Here is a 27,789-nt window from a genome sequence, read left to right as displayed (position 1 = left end):
ATGGCAACGCTATTTAGTGCTCTATGGCATCTCCTGGGTGCATGGGTAGATGTGCAGGGCATCCTGGTGTTCCTGTGTGCCTTGATCCTAGTCAAATACGTGAGAGATTTTCCCCATAAGGACCTCCCACCTGGACCCTTCCCTTTGCCCATTGTTGGGAATCTGTTTAGCATTGGGCTGAAGGATCCTTTGGCAGGTTTTAGAAAGGTAAGTGAACAACTTGAGACGTAAAGTTATTAAAAACACTATGCTATAATTTGCCACTTTTTGAGGTGTGTTTATCAGGCAACAAGTTTTAGTATCATCTTTACATTAATTTTGATGGTATATCATGTGAAGGACAGATAAGCACCTATGTTGTTCCCGCCAGCCATCCAGAGTGTCCACTTGCAGTCCTGTGTTATGGGCTGGAACAAACCGCAAAAATGAAAAAGAAACTTTTTCACACCATAACATTATGGTGGATTATATTGCGAAAAGACACCATTTAGTATGTTAGCACGCTTCTAACAGTGCAAATAAGGTTCTAGATGTGTGTTTGCAAGGCACACACACACACACACACACACACACACACACACACACACACACACACACACACACACACACACACAGAGTGAAATGTCAATTGAGTTATGACTGGAGTGATAGTAGTTCCTCACAGAATGTTCTCCCTCAGGCTATTACAGTAAGAATTCCTGAAACTTGAAACAGCCTATATGTCTTCATATATAATCTTTCCAGGATTACTGTTACTTCAGTGCTGTGCCATGGATACATCACACAGCAGATTAGGGTCATTTTGGCCATATGATCTCATCTCGTGTGTGTGGACTGGATTGCTTTACACTCTGTAAAGCACCATGAGACGTGTAATGTTATGGCGTTCTATAAGTGAAATTAAATTGAAAATTAAATTGAATCTTTGACACACTGATTCAAGCCAAATGCTAATAAAAATGGAATTTACATTTACATTGATTCATTTAGCAGACACTTTTATCCAAAGCGACTTACAAAATGAGGAACAACATTCTAGCTAATGCTACAACAATGAACACTACTATACAGAGGAGGCCTTAGGTAACAAATAATGCTGATGAATATCACCGAATATCCTGGCTTTGTACTCTTTGAACAGCATGACCAGGTTAATTCTGTGTTACAGCACTGTGAACTCTCCACTGGTTTTTGTATGCCATAGAACTGCCATACAATACCAGTCACCCCTGTGGCAACACTGGTATAATTCCACTTTTATAGAACTGCAATTCTTTCTTTCTTTCTTTCTTTCTTTCTTTCTTTCTTTCTCCCTCTCTCTCTCTCTCTCTCTTTTTGTCTCTCTCTTTTTCTTTTAAATGTATGTTGTATGGCATGTCTGTGTTGTCTGTGTCTTCTGAATGGACCGAGTCTGGCAATAAAAGTGATGATGATGATGATGATGATGACAACATCCGTTCCTGTTTTGTTCATAGATTGTAGAGACATATGGGCATGTGTCCTTGGTTGACGTTGGAGGTTACCAATGTATTCTCCTCTCTGGGTACAAAGGATTCAAGGAGGCATTTGTGGAGAAGGCTGACCTCTTTGCAGATCGTCCCAACTACCCTCTCAACAACAAGCTCTGCAAAGGCCTCGGTAGATCACTAGAATTGCATTATGATAAAAAGTATTTTATGCAACTGAATCGGCTAACAATATTTCACAATAGTGGTTATTGACTAACAAATATACTGTATAGCTGAAAATGAATCCTAATAACAGATGTCATAGGCATGAGGTCCTGCAGAGACTCTCATGCTCGGATGTGTTGTTTGGGTCGGATCCAGGTATCATTTCTTCCAGTGGTCCCATGTGGAAGCACCAGAGGCGCTTTGCTCTGTCCACCCTCAAGTACTTTGGCGTGGGGAAGAAAACCCTGGAGAATTCCATCCAACGTGAGAGCCAGTGGCTCTGTGATGCTATCCAGGCAGAGGGAGGTCAGTGTGGTCCTCTGGAGCTCAGTGCTGCCCCCCACAGGCATGGAGTGATATGATAAGCAAACACACAGGGATTTGCTCAGGATTAAGGATTTCAGTCAGACCTTATGTCAAGTATTGGCACGCACACATAAGAAGAATCATGCACATTCCTCTTGATACTGTACTGTATGTGCTGTACTAATGTAACTGTATTCTTAGCCTGCAAAGTCACTGTATTCTCTGGGTGATTTTTTTTATAATCTATTATTAACCAAGTCACTTTTGTTTTTTAAGTTGAAATACACTTTGCTGGAAGAAATATAAAAACTGGATTGCTTTATTCATACGTATTTATTGTATTTTCCCTTTTCAATTTCCAGGTTTGCCTTTCAATCCCCACTGTGTTCTGACCAACGCCGTGGCAAATATAATCTGTTCGTTAGTGTTCGGGCATCGGTTTGAGTATGATGACCACAACTTCCACGACATGCTGAAATGTTCAGATGAAGTCTTCCAGCTGCCTGCAACCATCTGGGGTCGAGTAAGGTCCAAAAGTCCTAACAACAACACATCTATTTAGCTCCACACAGCTCTCTGTTTTATGTTATCAGCACTGCAGCATCTGTGAAGTTTCCTCCAGTGATATATTACAGTCTGTGTGCAGAATAATAATTGAGTGGAGTCATCTCTATCTATCTACTCACCCAAGTGAAGCGTAACGTGTTTGAGCAATGACAGATGAAAACATCACTGCGTTGGTAAATTTGTCCGCCTCGCCTCTGTGGGACATTTATTCATTTTTCTGTCTCCATTCATTCATTATCCACATGTTTAGGGCCTGAGCACCAGAGGTGCAGGCTGTGGCACAAACATGAACTTGGGCTCACACATATATTTTAGATTCCTCAATGTAGCCACATTTTGCTGAGATGACAGCTTTGTACAGTTTTGGCATTCTCCCATGGCCTGCAGATAGACTTCTGGAATGTTTTTTTCCAACCGTCTTGAAGGAGTTCCCATGCATGTTGAGAAACTGTTGGCCGACTTTGTTTTACTCATTAATTTAAAAGTACTTTAAAAGATGGTTCTGATCATTTCAATAAATGTGCAGTGTAGTCATGATACTTGAATGATACTTTCCTTGAATTTCCCCTTGGGAATCAATAAAGTATCTATCTATCTATCTATCTATCTATCTATCTATCTGATACTTGTTAGATTTAGCACACACACACCACATGTGAGCATTTGACGGACACATCAGATGTGAGTGCATTGTTGGATGAGAAAATGTCAGTCGTGAAACCTTAATGCTTGGGCCTATCATTGCCACTATTTTCTCATTCTTTTCACAGCTGTATAACCAGTGTCCTACACTGATGCAATTTCTGCCAGGAAGGCATCAGTCAGCCTTTTCCAACCTGACCAGAATCAAGCAGTTTATCAAGCAGGAAGTGGAGAGGCACAGGGAGGACCGGAGCCCGGCGAACCCCAGAGACTACATCGACTGCTACCTGGAGGAAATCGAGAAGGTGGAATCTATACTACTTAAAGCGTTGACATCACCTTGTTAGTGTTTGCAATACAAATACAAAGCAGATCTTGAGAAAGAATGAGTGACTGATGAATAATGTTTTACTACAGTGTAAAGAGAAGTTTTCTACATGGAGTGTCCATAGTTCAAGCTCAAGTTCAAATTTATTTATATAATACATTATCATGCACAATGGTCATTCAGTGCCATAGTGTGTGATCATGTGCACTAAAATGTTAGTGTTTTTGTTGACATTCCAGAGATGCTTATGTTTCTATTTTGTTATAAAGCACCATCAGTAATCTCACTAGGTTGGTGTCAGCAGGTCTAGCAGGTCTAGTCACCCACAACATGAGTGACCCCAATTTGAATGATGAGCAATGTCTTAAGTCTAACTAGAGCTTATTTATTAACTCTCTAGACCACAAATATTGATGAGTCAGCTCAATGCTCCCACACAAAAGGTGTAACTCATGAATGGAAACTTTGCTTGTTGATAGACATTGTTTTTTGCCCGCAATTTAAGTCAGGCTTTAACTGAGGTTTTCTATACCTAACAGTATTGAGCCATTGGGTCATTGTTTGTAAATGTAAATGTTATGCCTTGCTCAGACAGACTGCGGTATATACTGCCCTCCTCTAACAGACTGGCTTCATAATTCTGTTGTTGTTGTGGTGCTTTTCTAGTGTACTGACCCATCCGCTGGCTTTACGGAGGAGAATCTGCTGTACTGCGTGGTGGATCTGTTTGGAGCCGGCACAGAGACCACCGCTAACAGCTTGAAATGGGCCGTCCTGTTCATGGCCAACCACCCATCTGTTCAAGGTATTTACCTGATTATGTGCTCTCCCTCTGGACAGAGGAGATGAGAAGGACGCTCTGCAGCCAAGAGCAGAGTTGAGCCTGCTGCAGGATACAAAGACAAGGGCTTGCGAGAGGGAGAAATAACACAATGGCTGCACATACAGACATTTAATCACTGTGTTTTAATAAATGCATCCCATCATGCAGTGGTTTCAGCTTAGGATTTCATTGGACAAGTCTGATCTGGTCACCTCTGGAAAGTTATTTTGGTCAGTTCCTTATTGCAATTACAATTGGGAAATGTCTATGCTGCCTTGTTTTATTTTTCTTCCCTTGTACTCACACTTGGATATCAGTTGAAGATATTCAGTGCACCTCCCAAGGGAATCACAGACCTACTCAAGTTACTTGCTTTGACTCTGTAAAGCGACCTTGAGTTTGAGAAAGGCACTATATAAATAAAACTTATTATCATTATTATTTATTAAAATGGTTGAAATTTCAAATCCCATTAAATCTATTTTCTGGTGTATTTTCTGCCACGTTGCTCTTACTCAGAAAAGGTGCATGCGGAGATTGATCGAGTGATTGGCCACTCTCGCCAGCCCTCCATGGACGACCGAATGGACATGCCGTATACTTACGCCGTGGTGCACGAGATTCAGCGGTGTGGCAACATCGTCCCCTTCACGCCTCCCAGGGTGTCTAATAAGGACACCACTGTCGCAGGGTGTCAGATTCCGAAGGTCAGTCAGCACAGAGTCAACAATCGCACAGGCTTTCACAACACAACACCATATACTGAATTCAGTATAGTACACTATGTGGTGGATGAGTGAATGTTCTAAACACAGGTTTGGAGTATCAGCAAAGATTCTAGAACAGAGCTCCGCTCTAGAATCTTTGTTATCAGTTACCTGCCAGAGAAATATAACTACAAGCTAAAGCTACAGTACGAGAGGCAGCAATGTGTGCTTACCTGTTCAACCGCTTGATTCTTTTACTCAGGGAATGATGGTGCTCCCAATGCTCAAGCCAATTCTCTATGACGTTAATGAGTACAGCCACCCAGAGGAGTTCAACCCAGGCCATTTCCTTGATGGAGATGGCAACTTTATGAAAAGAGATAACTTCATACCCTTCTCAATAGGTAGTACACCTCTGTTTCCCCGGCTATCCTGTCAAAACACAACATTTACACACTGACTTACATAAATGTTATGGAAAACAATGTAAGAACTGCAAGGGTATAGTTCATTGTGAGTATTGACTACGTTTCCCATGATACTGCCTTGTTTGGATAGGGGGTGTGAAGCAGGAGGAAGTTAGGAGAATAGGAGTAGACTTCATGAGTGTTATTGTTTAAGTATTGGTATTGGATGGCACTGGAGAAGTCAGTTGTTTCTGTCTAGTACAGTATAACTCGTTGTCTACAGCATGTAACAACCCCTCTTGAGGATCTGAAGTTTTACAGCAGTATCAAGTATTAATTAAATAATACAATACAATATGATACAATTTTATTGTCAGTTTTCACTGTTTTTCCCCCTTGCATTCCTAGGCAGCCTGTTCAAGGAAATAATTGCACAAATTTGCACAAAGGGCATTTTCATACAACACCCAAACCTTGTACACATACATTACAAAAAAAAAAATCAACAAGTCAAAAGTTGTGTTTCAAGGCCTGTGTCCTGTTGCTCAGGAGTGTGTCTTCTCTTGGCAGGAAAGAGAGCGTGCCCGGGTGAACAGCTGGCCAGGATGGAACTCTTGGTCTTCTTCACCTCTCTCATGCAGCGCTTCCACTTCCAGACCCCAGAGGGCCAGACGCTCAGGGTGGAGGGAACAGTGGGGATCACCTCTGGGCCAAAGCCCTTCAAGATACGCGCCATAGCAAGATGATGGCACCACTGGCTCATCCATATACCAGGAGGAAGGACATACAGTATAACTGACGTGAATTGTTCTGAAAAGAACTGATATTCACTACAGTTGCATATTGCACTGATATGAATTGTTACTAATGTCGATGCTGCTGCGTAGTGTGAGTGATGTTTGTTATCTTGTTGTTGCTGTCTTTTTTACATAGTGTGGTTGTGGATGAATTAAAAACAAATGCTGCTGTCAACATTTTCTGACCTCCTATTAGAAAAAGTAAAATGGAACGCCACTTAAAGTCAGAGTTCCTACTTGTATCTAATCCATGAATCTGAACTTTTCCCAGATTTCAAAACTGTGAAATTTCAAGTCAGAAATATCGATCTTCCAAGTTGTCTGATACGTAGCGTAATACCTCCATGGTCAAAACAAACCCTCTCGGTACCACTTCTGTTGAGGTTTATCCAGCACTGCATGCGTTCTATCTCCCTTTCCTTTCTGACACCTTACCGTCAACGCCACAACTCATAAGTGCTTAATAGCACACTTTGTGATTAACAGAACACTACTGACTGTGCTAATTGAGGTCATTACAATCGTACACTGACTGTAAGCTGCTGTGGAGGAGCAGGGACAGGGAGAGATGGAAAACCCATTGGATCCCCCAGAGGGGAAGGTCTGCTCAACCCAATATCAACATCGTGGGTGAGTGATTACGCATATGCTGCTTTTGATGTTTGTGCCCAGTCATTCTGCTGTAAGTTGGTTGGAGGTTATAAGATAAGTCTTGTTTGTCATGAGCCTGAATAACCAAAACATTTGTTTAAAATGCCAGTTTGTCATTAAACTGGCCCCCCAAATATTCAAAAATGGCAAAGAAAGGTAGTGCAGAGGTGAGATGATCTAAACCTGGAAATCACTGGAAAACACTTACTTGTCTTGCACAACAGCCTAATCCTCTTTTGTGCCATCACTTACTGTATGTGAAAGTTGTAGAATACCATGGAATTATGAAATACCAATTGAATAAAGCAGATTTAATGATTGTCATTATTTGTAAGAAATTACACACTGCCTTCTCTCTCCGCCCTTCGCTTCCTGTAGCATTTGATCAGTGCTCTTTTTAAGTTGAACTAGGGTAGTGCTTGCTGTAACTACTACTGTAGCTACTACAAACTGTTTTACACTACAAACTGTTTGCATGATCACAAAAGATAGAATGGCACACGAAAATGAGAAAAACAGTCTTGTTAGACATTGTTTAAAATGAAACATATACACATATCACTCCATGTGTTCATGAATTTGTACATATAATAGAATGGCAAGAGCTGTTTTCTCCCACCATGCACATTTGGTCTCCCCCAAAAGTTGACTCCATAGCTGTACGGCCTTGTTTCATGAAGTTAACAGGTAAGGATCTGATAAACTGTGTGACATTTAAAGTATGGTTAAGTTATATTACGTGGAATTTGTCATGAAAAGAAATCTATATATCAGATTGATCTCTGATTACAAACTCATCTGTCCAATCATCTCTTCAGTCAACAACTCTCTGTTGATCATTAACTAAAATAGTCCAGTTGCCAGGTCCAAGTGACAGTGATGTCATATGACGTTACCCGTAATCTATACAGTATATCAGTCTCTGTTGATTATTAACTTAACATTAAATCTTTTTTTTTAATTTACAAAAATCCCTTCTTTAATGTTTTAAATTTAAGCATGTTTGCATGGATAGGTCTCAATTAGGCCTGCACATCTGGATACTGCAATTTTACTCTATTTGTCTTTGCAAAACTGTTCAAGTTCTGCCAGATTAGAAGGGGATCGCGTGTGACCAGCCCTTTTTAAAACCAGCCACAGATTTTCTATAGGATTGAGATCTGGGCTTTGACTCGGCCGCTCCAGAACATTCACCTTGTTGTCTTTAAACCATTTCTGTGTTTTTGCTGTAGGCTTCGGCTCATTGTCTTGCTGGAGAGTACTGTAAATCTTCTCCCAAGTTGTAGTTCTATAGAATGAATCAGATTGTCTAGATTTTGCTGAATTCATTTTACTTTTACCTTTACAAGCCTTCCAGGGCCTGCGGTCTAGAAGTATCCCCACAGCATGATGCTGCCACCACAATGATTCAAATTAGGGATGGTGCGTTTTTGGTTATGTGCAGGGTTTGGTGTGCACCAAAAATAACATCTAGTCTGATGGCCAAAAAGCTACATTTTGGTCTCATCAGACCAATGAACCTTCTTCCATTTGACCTTGAAATCTCCCACATGTTTTGGGTGAACTTTCGTAGAGATTTAATAAGAGTTTTGCCACTCATCCATAGAGCTTTGACTGGTGAAAATCTCGAGCAAATTGACCAGTGATGGACCTTCCAGACATAGGTATCTTGATATTACTATACTATACACATTCACTGCACTCAGGCGTTCTCCATTTCACAAATTGTGAGACTATTAGCACCAATTGGCTGGACCACTGTTGATTTAGGTCAGTTACTTTAAGGGGGGTATTTAAGCAATCACTTATTTTGCATCATATATTTTTAATTAATTAATATTGTAAAAAAAAAAGGCCAAATTAAATTGACAGAGTCAATTTATTTTACCACCTCATTACCCTGTCCCTTGGCAGGGGGTAGAGGGTATTGTCAGGTCTATCTATCTGTCTGTGTGTCCATTCACATGACTTAAAAAGTGCTGGTCCAAATGCTATATCTCAGTCCTCCTACATGGGCATCCAGATTGGGCTCAGGATACAGATAGAGATGCTGGAATTCGGTTTGACTTTGTTTAATATTGCGTGACAGACAGGGATAAGGACCTGCAAGTGGCCTGACCGGTCCTGTTGATTGTTATTTCATCTCTGGTCCTCGCCACTAATCCTTGCCTTGTGATAGTACGACTTTCTGGTTAGATCAGAGAGCAGCAATTTTATATTGGATAAACAGAAATGTTACCTTTTTGAATGACTGTGTGACCGCTAGGGGGCGCTGTTTGCCCCTGTTATAATCTACCCCAAGGAGCAACCACACCCACCAATAAAACCCGAGCAGAGGCCAGCGTTTAGTAGGAAAATATAAAATTTTATTTTTAAAAGCAAACTCGCTGGTGCGGAACCCTTGTGAGGGCCAAAGCACTGTCTCGGTCCTGGGAGTCTCTGGCCACACTCCCCAACTCGGCGACCACACCGCCCCGGACTAGAAGAGAAGGCAAAGGGACAATCAGGCAGGGTCAACCACTTGGCAGCTGGTCTTTCAATATTCCAGGCCAGCTCACCTCTAGTTGCAGTGGGGGTTGTCGTCTTGCTGCCACTTCACCAAAGGGGGCCTTGATCACAGCCTGCGGGTTAGAGGTCACTCACTGCAACCGTAGGATTCACCCTGTTGTGGAACGTCACTGCACACACACACACACTGGTCACACTCGGCAAATGTGAAGGGGGAGGAGGGGGGTCACTCTGTCACAGCACACTGTGGTTCTCAATCTTGTCTTGGTTTACGGCAGGCTGTGGACTTCGGTCTCCCAGGTGGCGGCCCTGGGACGAACAGCACCCTGGGGTTCGGTGGTGATGAGGGAGGACAGGCCAGCACTCCAAGAGGACAGCGTTGGCTTAAATCCTGGTAGAGACAGTCCAATACAGCAAGCAGATAATCTCCACAAGTTGGTTAGCAGGTTAGGGCAAACCCCAATAGGGATGGACAGGCCAGCACTGCCAAGGGGACAGCGTTAGCTTAAATCCGGTAGGGCAATTCAATGGGGTAGGCAGATATTAGCTACACAAGCTAGCTGGCTAGAGCAACGGGAATGGGAACAAGCTAGCTGGCTAGAGCACACACCAATAGGGATGGACAGGCCGGCGCTTCCAGGGAGATAGCGTTAGCTTAAATCCAGGTAAGGCAATTCAATGGAGTAAGCAGGTATTAGCTATACAAGCTAGCTGGCTAGAGCACACACCAATGAGAATGGACAGGCCGGCGCTTCCAGGGAGATAGCGTTAGCTTAAATCCAGGTAGGGGAAACTTAGTGAGGTAAAACAAACAGTAACCATACGTCAGCTAGTTAGCTAGAACACACATCAGTGCAGATGGACAGGCCAGCGCCTCCGAGGGGACTGCGTTGGCTTAAATCCAGAGGGATAGTTCAACTAAGCAGGCAGGTGCCACACGTACAATTCACTCAATCAGCACAACAATGGCTAGCTTCTCGTTTCCAATTAAGACGGCTAGTTGATCCAGTTAAAACAATCGATCATGCAAGGAAAGAATGGCTACTTAGCTTCCCAGCTGGGAGAGTCCGTGGCGTCTTCAGTCCCTCGTCTGTTTCACGTAACACGCCAGACCCCGTGTATGGTTTCTTTTCTTGCTTCGTTACAGTCCGGCGGCCAGTGTAAATGCCTTCGGTGCGGCTCAATGAATATCCTCGGCGCGGCTCTGCCTTTGTTCCTCCCCGTGCTTGCCAGTGACTCGTCCTGCTCCTTTCTCTGCTGAGACTAAAAGTTAACATCATTAAAAGCGTGCACTCCCGCCCCATTCTCCAATCCACGGCTATCCTTTACTTGCCAACACCTGTACGCTATTGTTGCTTAATTACTTCAGGCTTTACTGCAAACAAAGATTGTTAAGGCGGAGCAAGATACTTCATCAGGAGCCACTTCCGGGAACCCGGATCGCACGAGGGGGGGCTCAAAATCCCCCTTTATGCAGAGCAGAAGCAGCGACTGCTCCATTGAAGTCTATAAGCATAGCTCAGAATTTTACCACATATGCTAAGGTCTTAGTTCTATAGAGTTAGGAATGTGAAATTCGGGCACGTTTTCATGATCCTCAAACCCTTGTGAACATTTCAGGTACATTTGTAGCATTTTTGAGCATTCCAGTCTGGAGAAAATCGACTTTATATCAGGTGTGCGCCGGTTATTTATGCCGCTGCTCTTGGCGGTTTGTAACGTACGCTCATCAATACGTCATCGACACGCCTCTTTATGCAGACAGGATTCGATCCCCATTTCGCACCCACTGACATGAACTACGACGAAGTATCTTGCTCCGCCTTAACAATCTTTGCTGCAAACTATGACAGACCGCCCCTTAACTCGTCCGTGTGGGAGGCAGTGGCTTAATTATTAGTTCCACTTACTGTCCGTCACTCTGTGACACCTGTAAGTATTTACTAAATGGTTACTATTGTGAAATAGTCTGAGATGTCTTACTGTATACTGGAACTTGATAATGAGCCCTCCCACCAATTCATTGCCTTAGATATGACAACAGGACAAAGTGCAACACGTCTGAGCAGAGACTGGGCTGGCTTGGGTGTATTTAATCAGCTACATAAGCACAGTCAGGGGTCAGACAGAGAGAAAGGCATTCTCTAAAGCACGTAAAGGTGCTGCTGGTGTCCATCATTGTCTTTCTGCTTCTAGCGGACATCAGGCCAAAGACCTTTCCTCCAGGTCCACTGTGTTGGCCTGTCATAGGGAACACAGTCACCATTGACTTCAAGAAAGCCCATCTGGAAATGATATTTATGAAAACTTGTCACTGTAAAAATGAAAGAATACATGAAAGATCCGTCACAAGAATTCTTCTTCTTCTCTGTGTAAGGGATTAGAAATACTAGCCTTTACTTAAGTTTAACCCTTAGAACCCTAAGCTGTTTTTAGGGCATTTTCACTACCTTTATTCATAAGGATTTATTCTGGTCATTGTAAGTGCCACACACATATATTATATATTGTTTTTTTCAGGAGAGTCTAGGCTATTCAGATCATTTCATGTATTAATACTAGCATTGATTTTATTTTGATTTTTAAAGAATTAAAATATAAAAAGTGTATTATAAAAATTCTTATATTTTGACATGTATCTCACCACAGCAAGCTCACAGCTCTACATGCATTTCATGTGGTTGTAGGGCAGACTGTCCTGAATCGGGCAATATAATTGCCATGTTGGAGGGATACTCTGGGGCTGAGCAATTTACAGAAATATTTGCTGTGTGATTTAAGGAAATAAATGCCATTTTTTATAATGACCTTTCTGAGCTCCATATCTGTGACACGAACTGATCTGACCTGACTTGACCCGAGGTTATGTGTTAGCCTGCGTGCCTGTGTGTATGCGGTCATAATAATTCTCAACTTTTTACTGCATTGCCATGAACAAAGCAAAGGCAAAAAAGGTGTTTATTTGTTGAACAAATTGGGATTTAATGTGAGCCTTCAATTGGATGCCATGCAGGAATTTGCTAGGATCTCAAAACCGGAATATGAACATGCTTTGCCATAGAGAAACACATGATAGCATTGGATTATAAACATGCTTTGCCACAAGAACAGACAAAAACGTGGGGTAAGTCCAGCTATATGAAGTTATTATTTTTCTGTCACTTCGTCTGTTTTATAACCCAGAAGGATGTACTTGGTATCAAATGATAGCTCCTCTGAAAGGGTCTCCTCTTTCATCTGACATGCGTGGCATATCTATGCGATCACGGGTCCGCGAGAAATTCACACGAGAGTAATGAGTGTGCAGCGTTGGTTTGTGTACATGACGTTATTATTTTGCAGTCACTTCGTCTGGTTTTATAAGCCCGAAGGATCGATAAACATGGTACCAATGGATAGCCCTGTGCCTCCTCTTTCATCTGATATGCTTGCCATATCGATGCGATCACGGGTTCGCGAGTAATTCAAACTAGAGTAATGTGTGTGCAGGTGAACGCAGAGAAGTACAGACTGTAAATATGATGCAATTTGATTTAATTTCATGATTTTTTTTAATTTTCATACTTGATCGTACAGACAAGTGTGTAGTCTCGTTGGAAAGCCCCACTTCTGCTCTGTCGTGCAATAAAGGTTTCATCTCGCTGCGATGAACCGTTCCGGAGCAATGTAACAGAGAAGAAGGGGTGTGTTTTTTGACGCACTTTACGTCAATCGGGTTCTAAGGGTTAATAGTAATGCCAAGGGGCTACTCCCCTGTTCAATACAACCAAATCCACCAATACACAGGCAACACACAAGATTGACTAATTTACCACAAAAGTTTATTTGAACAAGCACAAAATAGATACAGGACTGTAGGAAAGTAGGCAGATGTAACAGGGCACCACCATTTGGGGTCAACAGCTGTCCCGTATTTGGGTCCCGGCTTGCCCAAACTAGGATCCCTTCATACAGTCGCAGGTGTTCCCACTCCCGTAGTAGTCTCCGACCTTTGGCTGAAAGGGATTGAGCGTTCACCTGCCGCCGTGTTTTGCCTTCAGCCTTCCACTGGCGGATCCATCCAAGATCAGTGTCTGCTTCCTGCATGGTGGGCCAATCAGTCTCAGGATGGTTCTCCAGTTTAAAGAAACTATAGTTTCTATCGTTCCGCTCCGCCAGATCGAGGGCTGCGACTTGCATAGGCGATAACCCATTCTTTCCCCTACTGCACCTGAGCAAGCACAACCCCTAGGCCTTGAAAGCTAGCATCTGTGTAGAGACGTAAGGGGGCCTTTAAATCTGCATACGCCAGGACAGGGGTCTGGAGGAGAAGCCCCTTGAGTTTCTCAAACGCCGCCTGACATTCCGGGTTCCCCCCGTACCCTGAAGCAGTTCAGTTTAGTTCATGTTGCTTGTTCAGTAGCAACGCGATCTTGGAGAATCCGGGAATAACCCTATGCACCATATTGCTGTGGAATATCCATCCTTGTCTCAGCTCAAATTTTATTTTAAGTTCACGTTAAGATCTTAAAAATAGCCAAGGCTACTCAGTTTTTCTCCCCAATTAGGCTACTCTTATCTTGCCTTATTTCTCCTCATTTCGAATGTTGCCTTTTAGGCTACTTATTTTATTTCACATTAAACATTAGGCCTAGGCCTACAATCTTCTATTTCTTGAATTTCCCCTTGGGGATCAATAAAGTATCTATCTATCTATCCATCTATCTATAACTAAGGCTCCATCCATCCATCCTGATAATACATATACATAGCCTGAACACGCATTAAACATTATGATGCTCCGGAGCTTTGCTTGAGGAAATTTTCCGTAACTGGACCTCGCTGAAGATTAATTGAATACCCCTGGTCTATCATATACACACTACACTCATTGAAGCAACAAAGTAAATGCAAAAATAGAGACTTTTTTGTAATTATTCCATATTTTGTGTAGTCAGTCTATATCAGAACACCTGACATACAATCTAAATAGTCCACAAACCTCAAAGTGTTACCTTTCATTTGAGACCAAGATAATGCTTCTACACAAAGGGGTTCGTGTGCAGTAAGCATTTGAATGTCAGTATGCATTTTGGATAACCAAAAGTCTTAAGGGGAGTTTTCATAGGCATTTTACAAAACACATGAGCATACCTTGGCAAATAATGGTCTAAAGCACTCATATTTTCACACAGCTTCACAAGACCTGGTGCTAGGGCTCAGTTGTGTTTCTAAGTAATATCAAGTGACCTACAGCAGTGTTTTTCAACCTTTTTTGTGCCACGGCACACTTTTGACACTTAAAATGTCCCACGGCACACGAACATCCTGTGTGAAGAAAAAATAAACATACCATAGCCTAAAATTTCAAATAATACACAGATATGGCCTTATTATGGATTTTATGCAAGACCTGCTCAATAAAACAAGCACCCTCTGTTTCATTTGTAGGTGACTAGCCTATATCTAATTTAATTGTTGTTATGAACTGGATATGTGATGATTCTGTGAATACTGGATATGGGGCCCCCGTTGTACAATGCCTGCATACCACAAATAGTGCAATCATACAATCAATGAGAGCATGTGGTTATAAATTCTTTGATGAAACAGTTGCTTTTCTGGACCAGTGAGTGACATTTGGGTAATTTTCTGCGGCACACCTGATGATCTCTCACGGCACACTAGTCAGAGGCGATTCTAGAGTCTGTGGGGGCCCCAAGCAAAAATTCCAAGGGGGCCCTACCGACAAGTGTTATCACCATTATGTTATACCACCATTAGGTTATTATGTTAAATAATAAAAATACAAAAAGCGTATTATAAAAATTATATTATAAAACTCACCACTGCAAGCTGGCAGCTCGACTTGCCTTACATGTGTGTGTAGAGCAGACTGTCCTGAATCTGGCAATATTATTGCCATGGTGGAGGGATTCTCTGGGGCTTAGCAATTTACAGAAATAAATGGCATTATTTTTATTTAGTGATGAAAAATGACCTTTCTGCGCTCCATATCTGTGACATGAACTGATCTGACCTGACTTGACCCGAGTTTGCGTGTTAGCCTGTGTGTGCCTATATGGTCTATGCACTCATAATGATTCACAACTTTTCATAATGATTCAACAACTTTTTACTGCATTGCCATGAACAAAGTAGAGGCAAAAAGGGGTTTCTTTGTTGAACAAATTGGGATGCAATGTGAGCCTTGAATTGGATGCCATGCAGGAATTTGCTAGGATCTCAAAACCGGATTATGAACATGCTTTGCCATAGAGAAACAAACACACGATAGCGTTGGATTATAAACATGCTTTGCCACAAAAACAGACAAAAACGTGGGGTAAGTCCAGCTATATGAAGTTATTATTTTGCGGTCACTCCGTCTGTTTTATAACCCAGAAGGATGTACTTGGTATCAAATGATAGCTATGTGTCTCCTCTTTCATCTGACATGCGTGGCATATCTATGCGATCACGGGTCCGCGAGTAATTCAAAGGAGAGTAATGAGTGTGCAGCGTTGGTTTGTGTACATGACGTTATTATTTTGCAGTCACTTCATCTGGTTTTATAAGCCAGGAGGATCGATAAACATGGTACCAATGGATAGCCCTGTGCCCCCTCTTTCATCTGATATGCTTACCATATCGATGCGATCACGGGTTCGCGAGTATTTCAAACGAGAGTAATCGGTGCGCAGGTGAACGCAGAGAAGTAGACTGTAAATATGATGCAATTTGATTTAATTTCATGATTTTTTTTCATACTTCATCGTACAGACAAGTACGTAGTCTCGTTGGAAAGCCCCACTTATGCTCTGTCGCGCAATAAATGTTTCATCTCGCTGCGATGAACAGTTCTGGAGCAATGTAACAAAGAAGAAGGGGGGTGTTTTTTGACGCACTTTGCGTCAATCCGGTTTTAAAAAAATGAACGTGTATGCTTGGTCCTTACTGCATCGCAATTAACATGTTATGGCTGACAGCCCTAATACAAACATAGAAACGTTAACCATCTCCTTGCTTAACTAGTTGTAACAGTCGCTAGCTAGCCGAAGTTTACTTTCGTAGATGTAGCAAACCATGTTCAATCTTTCTGCCAATTAACATTAGCCTACTATAACTTCATTGAGTAGCCTAGGCTAAATGCCAAACTCCGATGTTGATCCGTCATCATTGCACCCTCGATTGACGTTTACCACAGTAGCCAAAATATGTGCGGATTCTTTGAACTCTTTTGAACACAGATCCGCTGTTTATAAGGCCATACCATAGGGCCTACAGATGTACTGTTTGTACAACAACAGGACAGGAGCACGCAAAATACATCATTCAATCTTTATGGACGAAAATCTCACTTGTCCCACCGGCAAATGCGCTAAGACCAGGTCGGGGGCCCCCTAGCGGCTCGGGGCTCCAAGCAGTTGCTTGGTTTGCCTGTTGACAAGGTGCGCCTCTGACACTAGTGTGCCCCGGCACAGTGGTTGAAAAACACTGACCTACAGGGCTGAAATGTGGTCAGTTCAGAGATGCTTGTAATCCAGCAGAAAGAAAAAAACTATATTCTAGCCTCTGTAACTCTGTGTCAGTACATCGCACAGTTATTTGGACTGTTTCTTACGAAAACTACAGGTTCTCAGCTTTCTATAGAGGTCAAAACATTTGATGGTAGGCCCCAAAAGAGGTGGGAAGAATGCCCTTTTAAATAGGCACAGTGCAATTTCAGGCAAAAACTTGACATTTGTATTGGAATTCATGTGGCCATGATGGTGAAGCCGCTCAAAGACTTGTTCCAGGTGGACGAAGTGGCTATCAAAGTCAGGGGAGTAGATGATGACATCATCGAGGGATGTCGTGGACCCGCTCCCCCAGACACCTTTGCATGAGGCACTAGGTGTTACGAAGGCAGTCTTCTTGTCATGTGGGCCGACCTCAACCTGCCAGTAACCACTGGCCAGATCAAGGGTCGAGTACCATGCAGCTTTCTTCAGTCCTGTCAGTGATTCCTCGATCCGAGGAAGAGGGAATGCATTCTTATGAGTCACAGCGTTTAGTTTCCTATAATCGACACTGAACCGCCAGGTGCCATCCTTCTTTTTCACTAGGACGACGGGAGCAGCCAAGGGACTCTGTGACTATCCCGCTAGCCAACATCCCCTGAAGCAAGGTGCGCAGTTCTGTTTACAAACTGGGGGGGGGGGGGGGGGGCAGGCCTATAGCGTTTCTGTATGGGGGGAGGCGTTATCTGTCGGGATCTGATGCATCACCGCACTGGTTTGTCCATAGTCTTCCTCGTGGGCAGCATAGACACAGAGCAGGTTAGTCAATCCCTCCCCCTCTAGGGAAACGGAATGGCAGGGTGGTTGTTGTCGTTCTCTGTGCACACGGGGTGTACATAAACCTCAATGGTGGCACAGATGCCCACAGCATCATTTCTGTCTCAGGGGGTAGCAGGATGGGCTCTGGGGAATGCAGCCGTGCCGTGCCCTGGAACTCAGTCATAGAACTGATGGCCTGCACACGTTGGCATACCTGGAAGGCCTTCTCCCACGCCCGGCTGGTGTGCTGCGGAACAGTCGATTTGAACGCTGCCAGACCAGGGTGGAATTGGCAAGAATTCAAAATTACTTGCTTTTACATGCAAATTTAAAATAAAAACCACTTGTGAATAACCAAGAATGTTTTAATGTGGATATAATTTGCAGGGATTGGACTGGTATGATTTTTCCCAGCCTACTGCATCATACTGGCATGATTTAAAACATCACAGGGTGAAAGTGAGAATTAATGTCCTTTTGATAAAATTTCAAAATATCGAGATATATATTATACTACTAGACTAAAAATCCTGATGTATCCTGATATTATTTTTTAGCCATATCGCCCAGCCCTAGCGGGCACATAGGCTCATCTTGTGCTGGCCTCTTCAGCATGTTGGTTCTGCTCTTGCTCTACAGCCTTGGCCTCCTTGCAAACATCCGAGAACGTCAGAGTGGTATTCCTCCTTATCAGCTTTTGGAGCTCTGTCTGCAGGGGTCCTGGCCGAAGCCCTGCTACAAGCTGAGCCTGCAACATCTTTTCACAGTCATCACCTTCCTCTTTACTCCGCCACCTGGCAAGACACTCACGCAGTCACAAGATAAATGCCCCACCTCCTCTCCATCTTGTTGCCTGCAGGTAAAGAAACGGCCTGCAGCTGGACAACTGTGACTTGTTCCCCATACACATCCTCTAGGGCAGTTGTTATCAAACTGTGGTACAGGTACCACTAGTGGTATGCGGACTCCTTCACCTTTTTTATAAAGATGACATAATTACTTCAAATTCAAAATCCTTAACCACGCGATCACTGAAATTAAATTTAAACTATTTTTTTTGTCTTTCATGAAAAAAGTAGGCCTATATGTATGTAGTGTTATTAAATGGTTGACAAGCTAAAGTTTAAACTGTGATGGCAAACAAAGGAAAAAGCAAACATGATGGATCAAAAATATTCATGCAATCATGGCTCTAAACAAGAAGTATTAGAAAGAGAAGTGTGGTAAATATGTTGAGCAGAAACTGAAGTTGGTGATAATGAGCCCAGCACAAGTGACTAGTGAAGCTTCCAGCCAGCCACAAACAACGCAAAACTTTTACAATATACAATATGTGAAATTGGCCTACACTATTGTATATTAATGCCAGTATAATGGTGGTACTTGGAGAGTATGGAGTTCATTTTGTCTCAGTAATATTTTTAAATGTGCAGAGGGTGATCCACAAGTATGTCTTGATTTGAATGTGTGTTTTGATAGCTAGCTAGCTGACGGTTAACCTGTAACCGGTTGATGCCGCTAACATCTGCTATTCCATAGCTGGCTCCAACTATTCAGAAACATCTTGCCACTAGTAAATGCCTTTTGAGCCCTTTCCTGTCTCTCGTAGCTGGCTGAGCAGTATGGGAATATCTACAGTCTTAAAATTAACTCCTCATGGTCCGTGGTGCTGAACGGCTACAAGATGGTGACTCAAGGAGACACCATGGCTGACCGGCCTGAGAGTGCACTTACAGTGGTGTCCAACTGTCTTGGTAAGACCAAGGATACTCCTTCTGTCAAATCATTATTCACACATGAATGGTGTCGATAAACTGCAACTTTTTTTTTTTTTGCATTAGTGCTAGTTTGTACTAGATCATGCCCATGTCCTACTGTGGCCCATTTGGCAAAACAAGGCACAAACAGCACCGACATCTAGGCCTGTCACGATAACAAATTTTGCTGGACGATAAATTGTCTCAGAAATTATTGCGATAAGCGATAATATTGTCGTTCTGAGAATTTTCCTCGGCTGAGACGGCCCACTTGTTGTGGTTTTTTTTCCCCAACTGGGAAAACTGCAGCGGATGATTGTGTTTTAGATGCATATGCATGTTTGTTGTGTTGCCGCTTTTAATTGCGACTGTTTTCCAACAAATGCGACACACCGACTCGCACGCGTTCAGTGGTTCACCACGGGCATTGGGTTTAAATCCGAAATGCTCCCACACTGCAGCTGTCGCGTTTGGCTTAGAAACAATTCCATCTTTTTTGTCTTTATTAGGCGTAGCCTACTGGAACTCGCAACTAGCTTTCTCTCTGCCTAGTGCCTACCGGTATACTTCTCACACGGCTTTTTAGCTGCACTCTGTGGTAGGATACGCCAGTAGTCCCGCCTCCCCACACACCATGCGACTGACAAGTGACTGACATGAGGGTTCACTCATCGTTACTCTAAGGACCCGAGAGAGGGAGAGAGAGACGAGGAAAACAAACAAGCAAATGGCATTTATCGCGGCCAGAAAAATTATCGAGCTAATTTTAATTATCATGCGATTAATTGATTTATTGAATATCGCGACAGGCCTACCGACATCATGACTTTATTACCTGACACACTTTTACAGTGTGTCTGTATAGGCCTGAAACAGAATGAAAATATCTGCTAAAATGAATGAATGAAAAGAGAAAAACCAGGGGGGAGTTTTACTTGATCATAAACAGGAAGTTTAGTGATACGTTTTAAAATGGGGGATGGACTCAGGCTCTGTTTACATGTTGTTTCCTTTCTACAGGTGTTGTCACCAGCAATGGATATTTATGGAGACAACAGCGCAAGTTTGCCCTATTTACCCTCAAGTATTTCGGAGTCGGCAAGAAGTCTCGAGTCAGCCATTTTAGATGAGTTTACTCATCTATCCAGAGATATTGAAGAACTTGATGGTAAGAATACAGTCTGTATTCTTGCAACTAATGCTAACCATACAGTGCATACGGAAAGTATTCACAGTGCTTCACTTTTTTCACATTTTGTTATGTTACAGCCTTGTTAATTAGTTGATTGGACATGATTTGGAAAGGCACACACACGTCTATATATGGTCCCACAGTTAACGGAGCATGTCAGACCACAAAACAAGCATGAAGTTGAAGGAATTGTCTGTAGACCTCTGAGACAGGATTGTTTCGAGGCACAGATCCGGGGAAGGGTACAGAAAAATGTCTGCTGCTTTAAAGGTCCCAATGAGCACAATGGCCTCCATCATCCGTAAATGGAAGAAGTCTTGAACCACCAGGACTCTTCCTAGAGCTGGCCGTCCCTCTAAACTGAGTGATCGGGGGAGAAGGGCTTTAGTTAGCGAGGTGACCAATAACCTGATGGTCACTCTGACAAAGCTTCAGGGTTCCTCTGTGGAGAGGAGAACCTTCCAGAAGGACGACCATTGCTGCAGCAATCCGGCATGTATGGTAGAGTGGCCAGACGGAAGCCTACTTACTGTAATAAAAGGCACATGGCAGCCTGTCTGGAGTTTTCTAAAAGGCACCTGAAAGACTCTCAGACCACGGAAAAAACAAAATGTTCTGGTCTGATGAGACAAAGATGGAACTCGTTGGCGTGAATGCCAAGCATTATGTTTGGAGGACACCAGACATCGCTCAAAGTATTGAGCAAAGGCTGTGAATACTTATGTACATATTATATTTTCGTTCTTTATTTCTAATACATCTGCAAACATTTAAAAAAAACTTTTTCATGTTGTCATTATGGGGTATTGTGTGTGGAATTTTGAGGGGGGAAAAATAATTGAATCCATTTTGGAATAAGGCTGTAACATAACGAAATATGGAAAAAGTGAAGTGCTGTGAATACTTTCCGTATGCACTGTACATCAGAAGACTCTAACAAGAAATACAAAGCTATAAAAAGGGATAGGGCGTTTATTTATCTCTTACTCCTTGTCTCATTAGGTAAGCCATTCAATCCACACTTGACTACAAACTACGCTGTTGCCAACATCATATCCTCCCTTGTTTTTGGGCATCGATTTGAATACACCGACAAGAAATTCCAAACACTGTTGGCTATGTTTGAAAAAATTACTGAACTTGAAGTCTCCATTTGGGCATAGGTATTGTACTCGTCCTAAATGATAACAGCACTCTATGTTTTATTGCAAATTTTTGCAAATAGCAATACGGTATCTATTCTTAGAAGTAGAAGGAGTAGTTTATGAGTAGAATGACTTCAATGGCTGAGTGGGTATTGAAAAGGAACTTGTTGCTTACCTGTTGTAGCTGTACAACGCCTTCCCGGTAGTGATGAAACTCTTACCAGCAGCACAAGAAAGACTGGGAACCCTCAGAGCCAAGGGATTACATCGACTGCTATTTAACGGAGATTGAAAGTGAGAAGTGTGCGTTTGTGTGTGTGTGTGTGTGTGTGTTAGTATTTGTGTGTGTGTGTGTTAGTATGTGTGTGTTAGTATTTGTGTGTGTGTTAGTATTTGTGTGTGTGTGTGTGTGTGTGTGCTGGACCTGTGACATGGTGCCATATTATCTTCTGTGTGCTCTATATGCCATAATGCATACATGGGCAACATCCGGCCCGTGGGCTTTCCCTGACCGGCCCGCTTAAGGTCCGTGAAAGAACAATAGTCAAGAGCCTAGCATAGAGATAATGCACGCAAATCAATATCGTTGCTTTTATTTTGAAAACGACTGCTATTTGTACGCCCATACATTTGTGCGTGGATGCATACGATGTAAATAAACACCCTCACTGATGTGCTGGTGAATAGAATTTATGCTTCTGCGTCAACACAATGCAGTTGCCTTTAAGTCGGCGTAAACCTTTCAAAGTTTTGTGTCTCTTATGTCTGCGTCGCTCACCACCGCAAAGGTTGTCAGAACGAACTCCTGCTGTTTGTTGGAGATACGAAGTGTTAATTTCAAAACGTTACTGGCAGATAGACAGTTTACATTCGGATAACCCCGTCACTGTAACCAAAATATGTCTGAGTTTATTTGCAAAGCTTATGTTAGCGAACTAATATGATGCTACTACCCACAGGTAGTAGGGTCCGGCCCTCCTCAACAGTCCCAGTTTGTCATGTGGCCCCTTGGGGAAATTAGTTGCCCACCCCTGCCCTAATGGGTCCTCAGAATGACACTTGCTCACTTGGCCACAGGAATGACACAAAGGTGTCATCCTAACGGCACATTTTCACTTCTGTCTTTTCTTTTATCTGTGTTATCTCACTCAAGAGCAAGGAGAATACAGCTGTTGGCTTCACCGAGGACAATCTGATCATGTGCTCCCTGGACTTGTTTGTGGCCGGCTCCGAGACCACGTCCACCACCCTGCGCTGGAGCTTTCTCTACATGGCCAAGTACCCGGAGGTCCAAGGTACCGTATTTTCCGGACTATAAGTCGCACTTTTTTTCATAGTTTGGCTGGTCCTGCGACTTATAGTCAGGTGCGACTTATATATGAAAAAAATTATATAATTGAACATGTTTTTAAATGTTAATTTATATTAACTGACATGAACCCTACATTAAACATTATCGTCTACAGCCTTGAGAGAGCGCTCTCAAATGCACAAGTCGTGAAACACACGTGCATACTTAAATCCTCAAATTACTGCCGGGATTCTATTTATAGCTGGGCCTCAGATTTGGACAAATAAAAGCCAGTATAATTTTGTTTCAATTTAACTCATAAAATAGCTCTTCTTAATAATTTATATTGTTGGTTGGTTTAATATTGTTGCCAACGAAGTCATTGTCCTACACCATGAGTCTCCAACACATTGCTCTCAAGCTACCAGTAGCACGCAGCCCCAGGTTAACCTACATTTAAACACAATTGTTGCTGCCAGGCATCAGCCTACGAATTTTATAAAAAAGTAAATCATGCATAATTTAAAAAATAACTAAATTTAGGCTCTCTTAGACCTCTTTGGCTATACGGAATAAGGTTTCCCTTGCAGCACAGCACACGTTCCCATGAATGAATGAATGAATGAATGAATGAAAGCGGATGCCTTATCTCGCAATAAGCGGATGGACATCCCGACAGTCTTTCATACATGAATCTTAATAGTGACCCAATGCCATTGATAGCCTACTGGTATGCTGCTCCAAACGAAAAGTATAGGCCTATGTCTCACAGTAAAACGCAAGAAATGAAGGCCTATAGCTGACTCGAATAGGCTACAAGCCATGGTCCAAATAAAGGTGCTGTGCTTTGCCCAGCCATAAATTCAGGATTCACGATAGTCTGTCCCCTAAACATTCCTCACCCGTTATCTGGACATGCATGAAAACATTTGAAAACAAAACTCACTGCCATGTAATATTTGATCGCTGTTTTGCTACTAATTATCTTTCACGTGAATACGCACAGAAAGTGAAAGTAGGCCTACTATGCGCTCCATGTCTGTTCACGTCCACAATCGATTATAACGTTCCTCAAATGGAGAACACATCCATGTCCTCTCGCGTTATATTATAGGCTGTCATGCTTCTGTGTTTGCGGTTCCTGATTGCTAAACGTTTGTTTTCCTTTCCTGTCGATAGCGGTTGATGTAGAAGCACGTAATAGGCTATAATAATTTGACTTTAGCGGTGACAAATCCTGCTGAGAGAGAGAGAGAGCAAAGAGAGAGGCACCCTTAAAGTGGTCGTGCGCGCGCGTGTGTGTCTCTGCATGGGGTTCAATTGAAGTCTGAGTTGGTCCGCTTTCAGGCCGCTCCATTATTAGTTTAACGTCAGATAGCGCTGTAAAATGTGTGGGAATTTCTCGCATTATGATGGCTAGCGTTGCGGGACTTTTATTAGTATGCTCAATACTTAGTAATAATTTATGCGCAATCCTGCGCTGAAATTTAGGCCCTGGTTTTAAATGCACATCTTTTTTTCTCTCGCTCTCTCGGCGAGCATTTGTTCTGCTTCCAGCTTGTGCCAATACGCTATATCGTCCAAAATGCTTGATTGCATTGCATTCTCCACATTTTTAGCTAAAATTTCATGTACCACATCAGCATTTTTGTTCAGAGAATCTTTTGTAAATTGCTTTACAATAGCGTTGGGCACTTGTCAGCAGCCTTCGGCTTGCCTCTTGCCACTATTCACTCCTTCATCTTCAAGATTCCCTGTAGAATTCTCAATATTTTTGGCCTCAATGTGTTCAGTTACATAGTCTGTCTGTTCTTAGTCTTGGATTTTGTGAAATAAATTTCTAAATATCACCTGCTTGCTGCAGCTTCGGTCTGCACGTCCTTTTAAAACCACATATTTTTCTCTCTCTCGAGCATTTAATCTGCTGCCGGCTTGTCTCTCCACATCGTCCAAAATGCTTGATTGCATTGCATTCTCCACATTTTTAGCTAAATTGTCATGTACCATATAATCATTTTTGTTCAGTGAATCTTTTGTAAATTGCTTTACAATTACCGTCGGGCCTATATGCCTATTGCCTGGCTTGCCTCAGCTTCGGTCACGTCCTTTTAAAACAGTCTTTTTCTCTATCGTGAGCATTTAATCTGCTGCCAGCTTGTGACTCCACATCGCCCAAAATGCTTGATTGCATTGCATTCTCCACATTTTTAGCAACATTTTCATGTATCATATCAGCATTTTTGTTCAGTGAATCTTTTGTAAATTGCTTTACAATTACCGTCGGGCCTACAGTATAGCCTGGCTTGCTTCAGTCACGTCTAAAACTGCATCTTTTTCTCTCTTGTGAGCATTTAATCTGCTGCCAGCCTGTGACTCCACATCGCCCAAAATGATTGATTGCATTGTATTCTCCACATTTTAGATAGCCTACATTTTGGTGTACCACATGGTATTTTCTTTCAGTGAATCTTTTGCTTTGCAATGACCTTCCTGCCCTCCTCTTGGCTGCCTTCACTCCTTCGTCTTCATTAACATTAATCTTTTTGGCCTCAATAATCCAGTTACATAGTCTCTGTTTTTGGTTTTGGATTTTGTGAAATACATTTCTAAATAAATGCGACTTATAGTCCGGTGCGACTTATATATGTTTTTTTTCCTGTTCATGACGCATTTTTTGACTAATGCGACTTATACTCAGGAGCGACTTATAGTCCGGAAAATACGGTAACGCGAGTCCACTGCACACACACACACACACAGTGGCCAGCCGGGGAGGCGTTAAATGTCTCTGCCATTTCAGGAGTGATCCTGCTGAAGCCATCATTTTCTGCCTGGGCCTCCCCTGGGGCGCCCGATGCATGAAATTGATTTTTTGAAAATGTAACAGATATTGAAAAAAGACACACACATCCCAAAAAACCTTGTGCTTAAACTTAATATTGTTTTTTGCTATTTTCATCATCAAATAGAAAACATTAATTTTTTCCCCTTCTGCTCTTACCATTTACTTCAACAGAAAAGGTCCAGGCTGAGATAGACAGAGTGATTGGTCAGTCACGCCTGCCTACCATGGCAGACAGGGCGGACATGCCCTACACTGATGCGGTCATCCACGAGATTCAGAGGATCGGCAACATCGCCCCACTGGGCCTGCCCCGGTATACCACCAAAGATGTGCAACTCGGCGACTACCTCATCCCCAAGGTGACTTTCAATACACCCCTGCCCAAAAACACACTAAATAGTTATCACTGAAGACATTATAAGATATACAGTATGAACAAATACAAACAGATGTTGGAAATTCCATAATAGATTCTGTAATTTTTTTCTGATAATTCAATGAATATAAATGGATCTTTACATACTTTTGCAGGGTACCGAGATAATAGCGAATTTGACATCAGTGATGTTTGATAAGGAAGAATGGGAGACACCGCACACTTTTAACCCAGGACACTTCTTGAACAAGGAGGGGAAGTTTGTGAAGAATCCTGCCTTCATCCCATTCTCAGCAGGTAGAAAAAGAGCATGTAAACGTAGAATGCTGACAAGTCATAGAATTTCTACGTATATGTATGATTTTTAGTGTAGATCCACTACAGGCGTGTTTATATTTACAGAATATACTGTAATACCATCTCACTTTCATAGCAACAACATTGCTCTCTCAAATGGACTAACTGAGAAACTGAGACAGATCTCAATGTAAAATCAGACTGTTATTTCACCTGGGTCATACTGTGCTAGATCATACATATTGCCTGTGACCTCATTTCAACCAATTGAATGTTTCTCACCTCCCCCCTCTCTCTCTCTCCTTCTCTCTCCCCCCTCCCTCCTTCTCTCTCTCCCCCCTTCTCTCTCTCTCTACCTCTCTCTCATGGAAAGGAGTGTGTCTCGGGGAAAGCCTAGCCAAGATGGAGCTCTTTCTCTTCTTCACATCCTTCCTGCAGCGGTATACTTTTTCAATGCCTGCTAGGGTGAAGCCTGTGATGGATTTCCGTTTTGGCATAACCCTGGCACCCCAGCCACATGAAATATGTGCCACGCCACGCCATCTGTGAATGGTAGCAGAGGGCAGACTATAACTTTGGTTCTCTGTACCATCTTCTATTTGACTTTATTTGCCGAGAAAGGGCATTGCAGCAGGGAGATTAATGCTGGGTATTTTTTGGGTTTTTGGCGGAAAAAAAAAACGTTTCATTGTGCTTCATTTTGATCAGTGTTTAAATTTCCAATGGGTGGGTATGCAACTGTACACACACTGTACACTATGCAACTGCACACACACACACACACATTTTACTTTTTTATTTGTGTTCACATTTCAGAATAAATATTATATAAGGACACGCATTTGCAAGGTGCAGGTGTAAAGTGGGGATTTATTGCCCCTTAGTGGTTAGAGTGTGTAGCAATCCTTTTTAAATTCTGTTTCATGTTTTTTTATTATTATTTTATTATTTTTTACTAAACGTTGAGCGTAATTGACTCTCTCTATGTTAGGGGTGTAACGGTTCATGTATTCGTATTGAACCGAAACGGTACGGGCGTCACGGTTCGGTGCATTAATTTACACGGAGAATACACGGTATAAAAATACATAAAACTCGTGTGCGGATTAATTAATGTCATGCGCAATTACTGTTAAGTAGCGAGAGTTACGGGAGTTCTTTAGCGACACCTAACGCT

The 27,789-nt window shown here is 42.4% G+C and overlaps 1 long non-coding RNA gene and 1 pseudogene across 1 annotated transcript; one reads left to right on the top strand and one right to left on the bottom strand.

Annotated features, from left to right (window-relative positions):
* On the top strand, positions 1-27,161 carry LOC143117510 (uncharacterized; annotated as a pseudogene).
* LOC143116793 (uncharacterized) lies at positions 9,246-10,786 on the bottom strand. The gene is made up of 2 exons (XR_012985922.1): positions 9,460-10,786; positions 9,246-9,380 (listed from the first exon to the last, which is right to left on the bottom strand). It is a non-coding gene; the product is annotated as an uncharacterized LOC143116793 (long non-coding RNA).
* Positions 27,162-27,789: the final 628 nt, after the last annotated feature.

The sequence above is a fragment of the Alosa pseudoharengus genome, unplaced genomic scaffold (assembly GCF_046254945.1).
Source record: "Alosa pseudoharengus isolate Yale_2024_CS ecotype anadromous, Long Island Sound unplaced genomic scaffold, YU_APseudo_1.1 YU_APseudo_1.1_scf_11, whole genome shotgun sequence".
In the NCBI taxonomy this organism is placed as follows: Eukaryota; Metazoa; Chordata; class Actinopteri; order Clupeiformes; family Clupeidae; genus Alosa; species Alosa pseudoharengus.
Note: the sequence above shows the minus strand (reverse complement) of the source record. Positions and strands in the feature narration are given on the sequence as shown.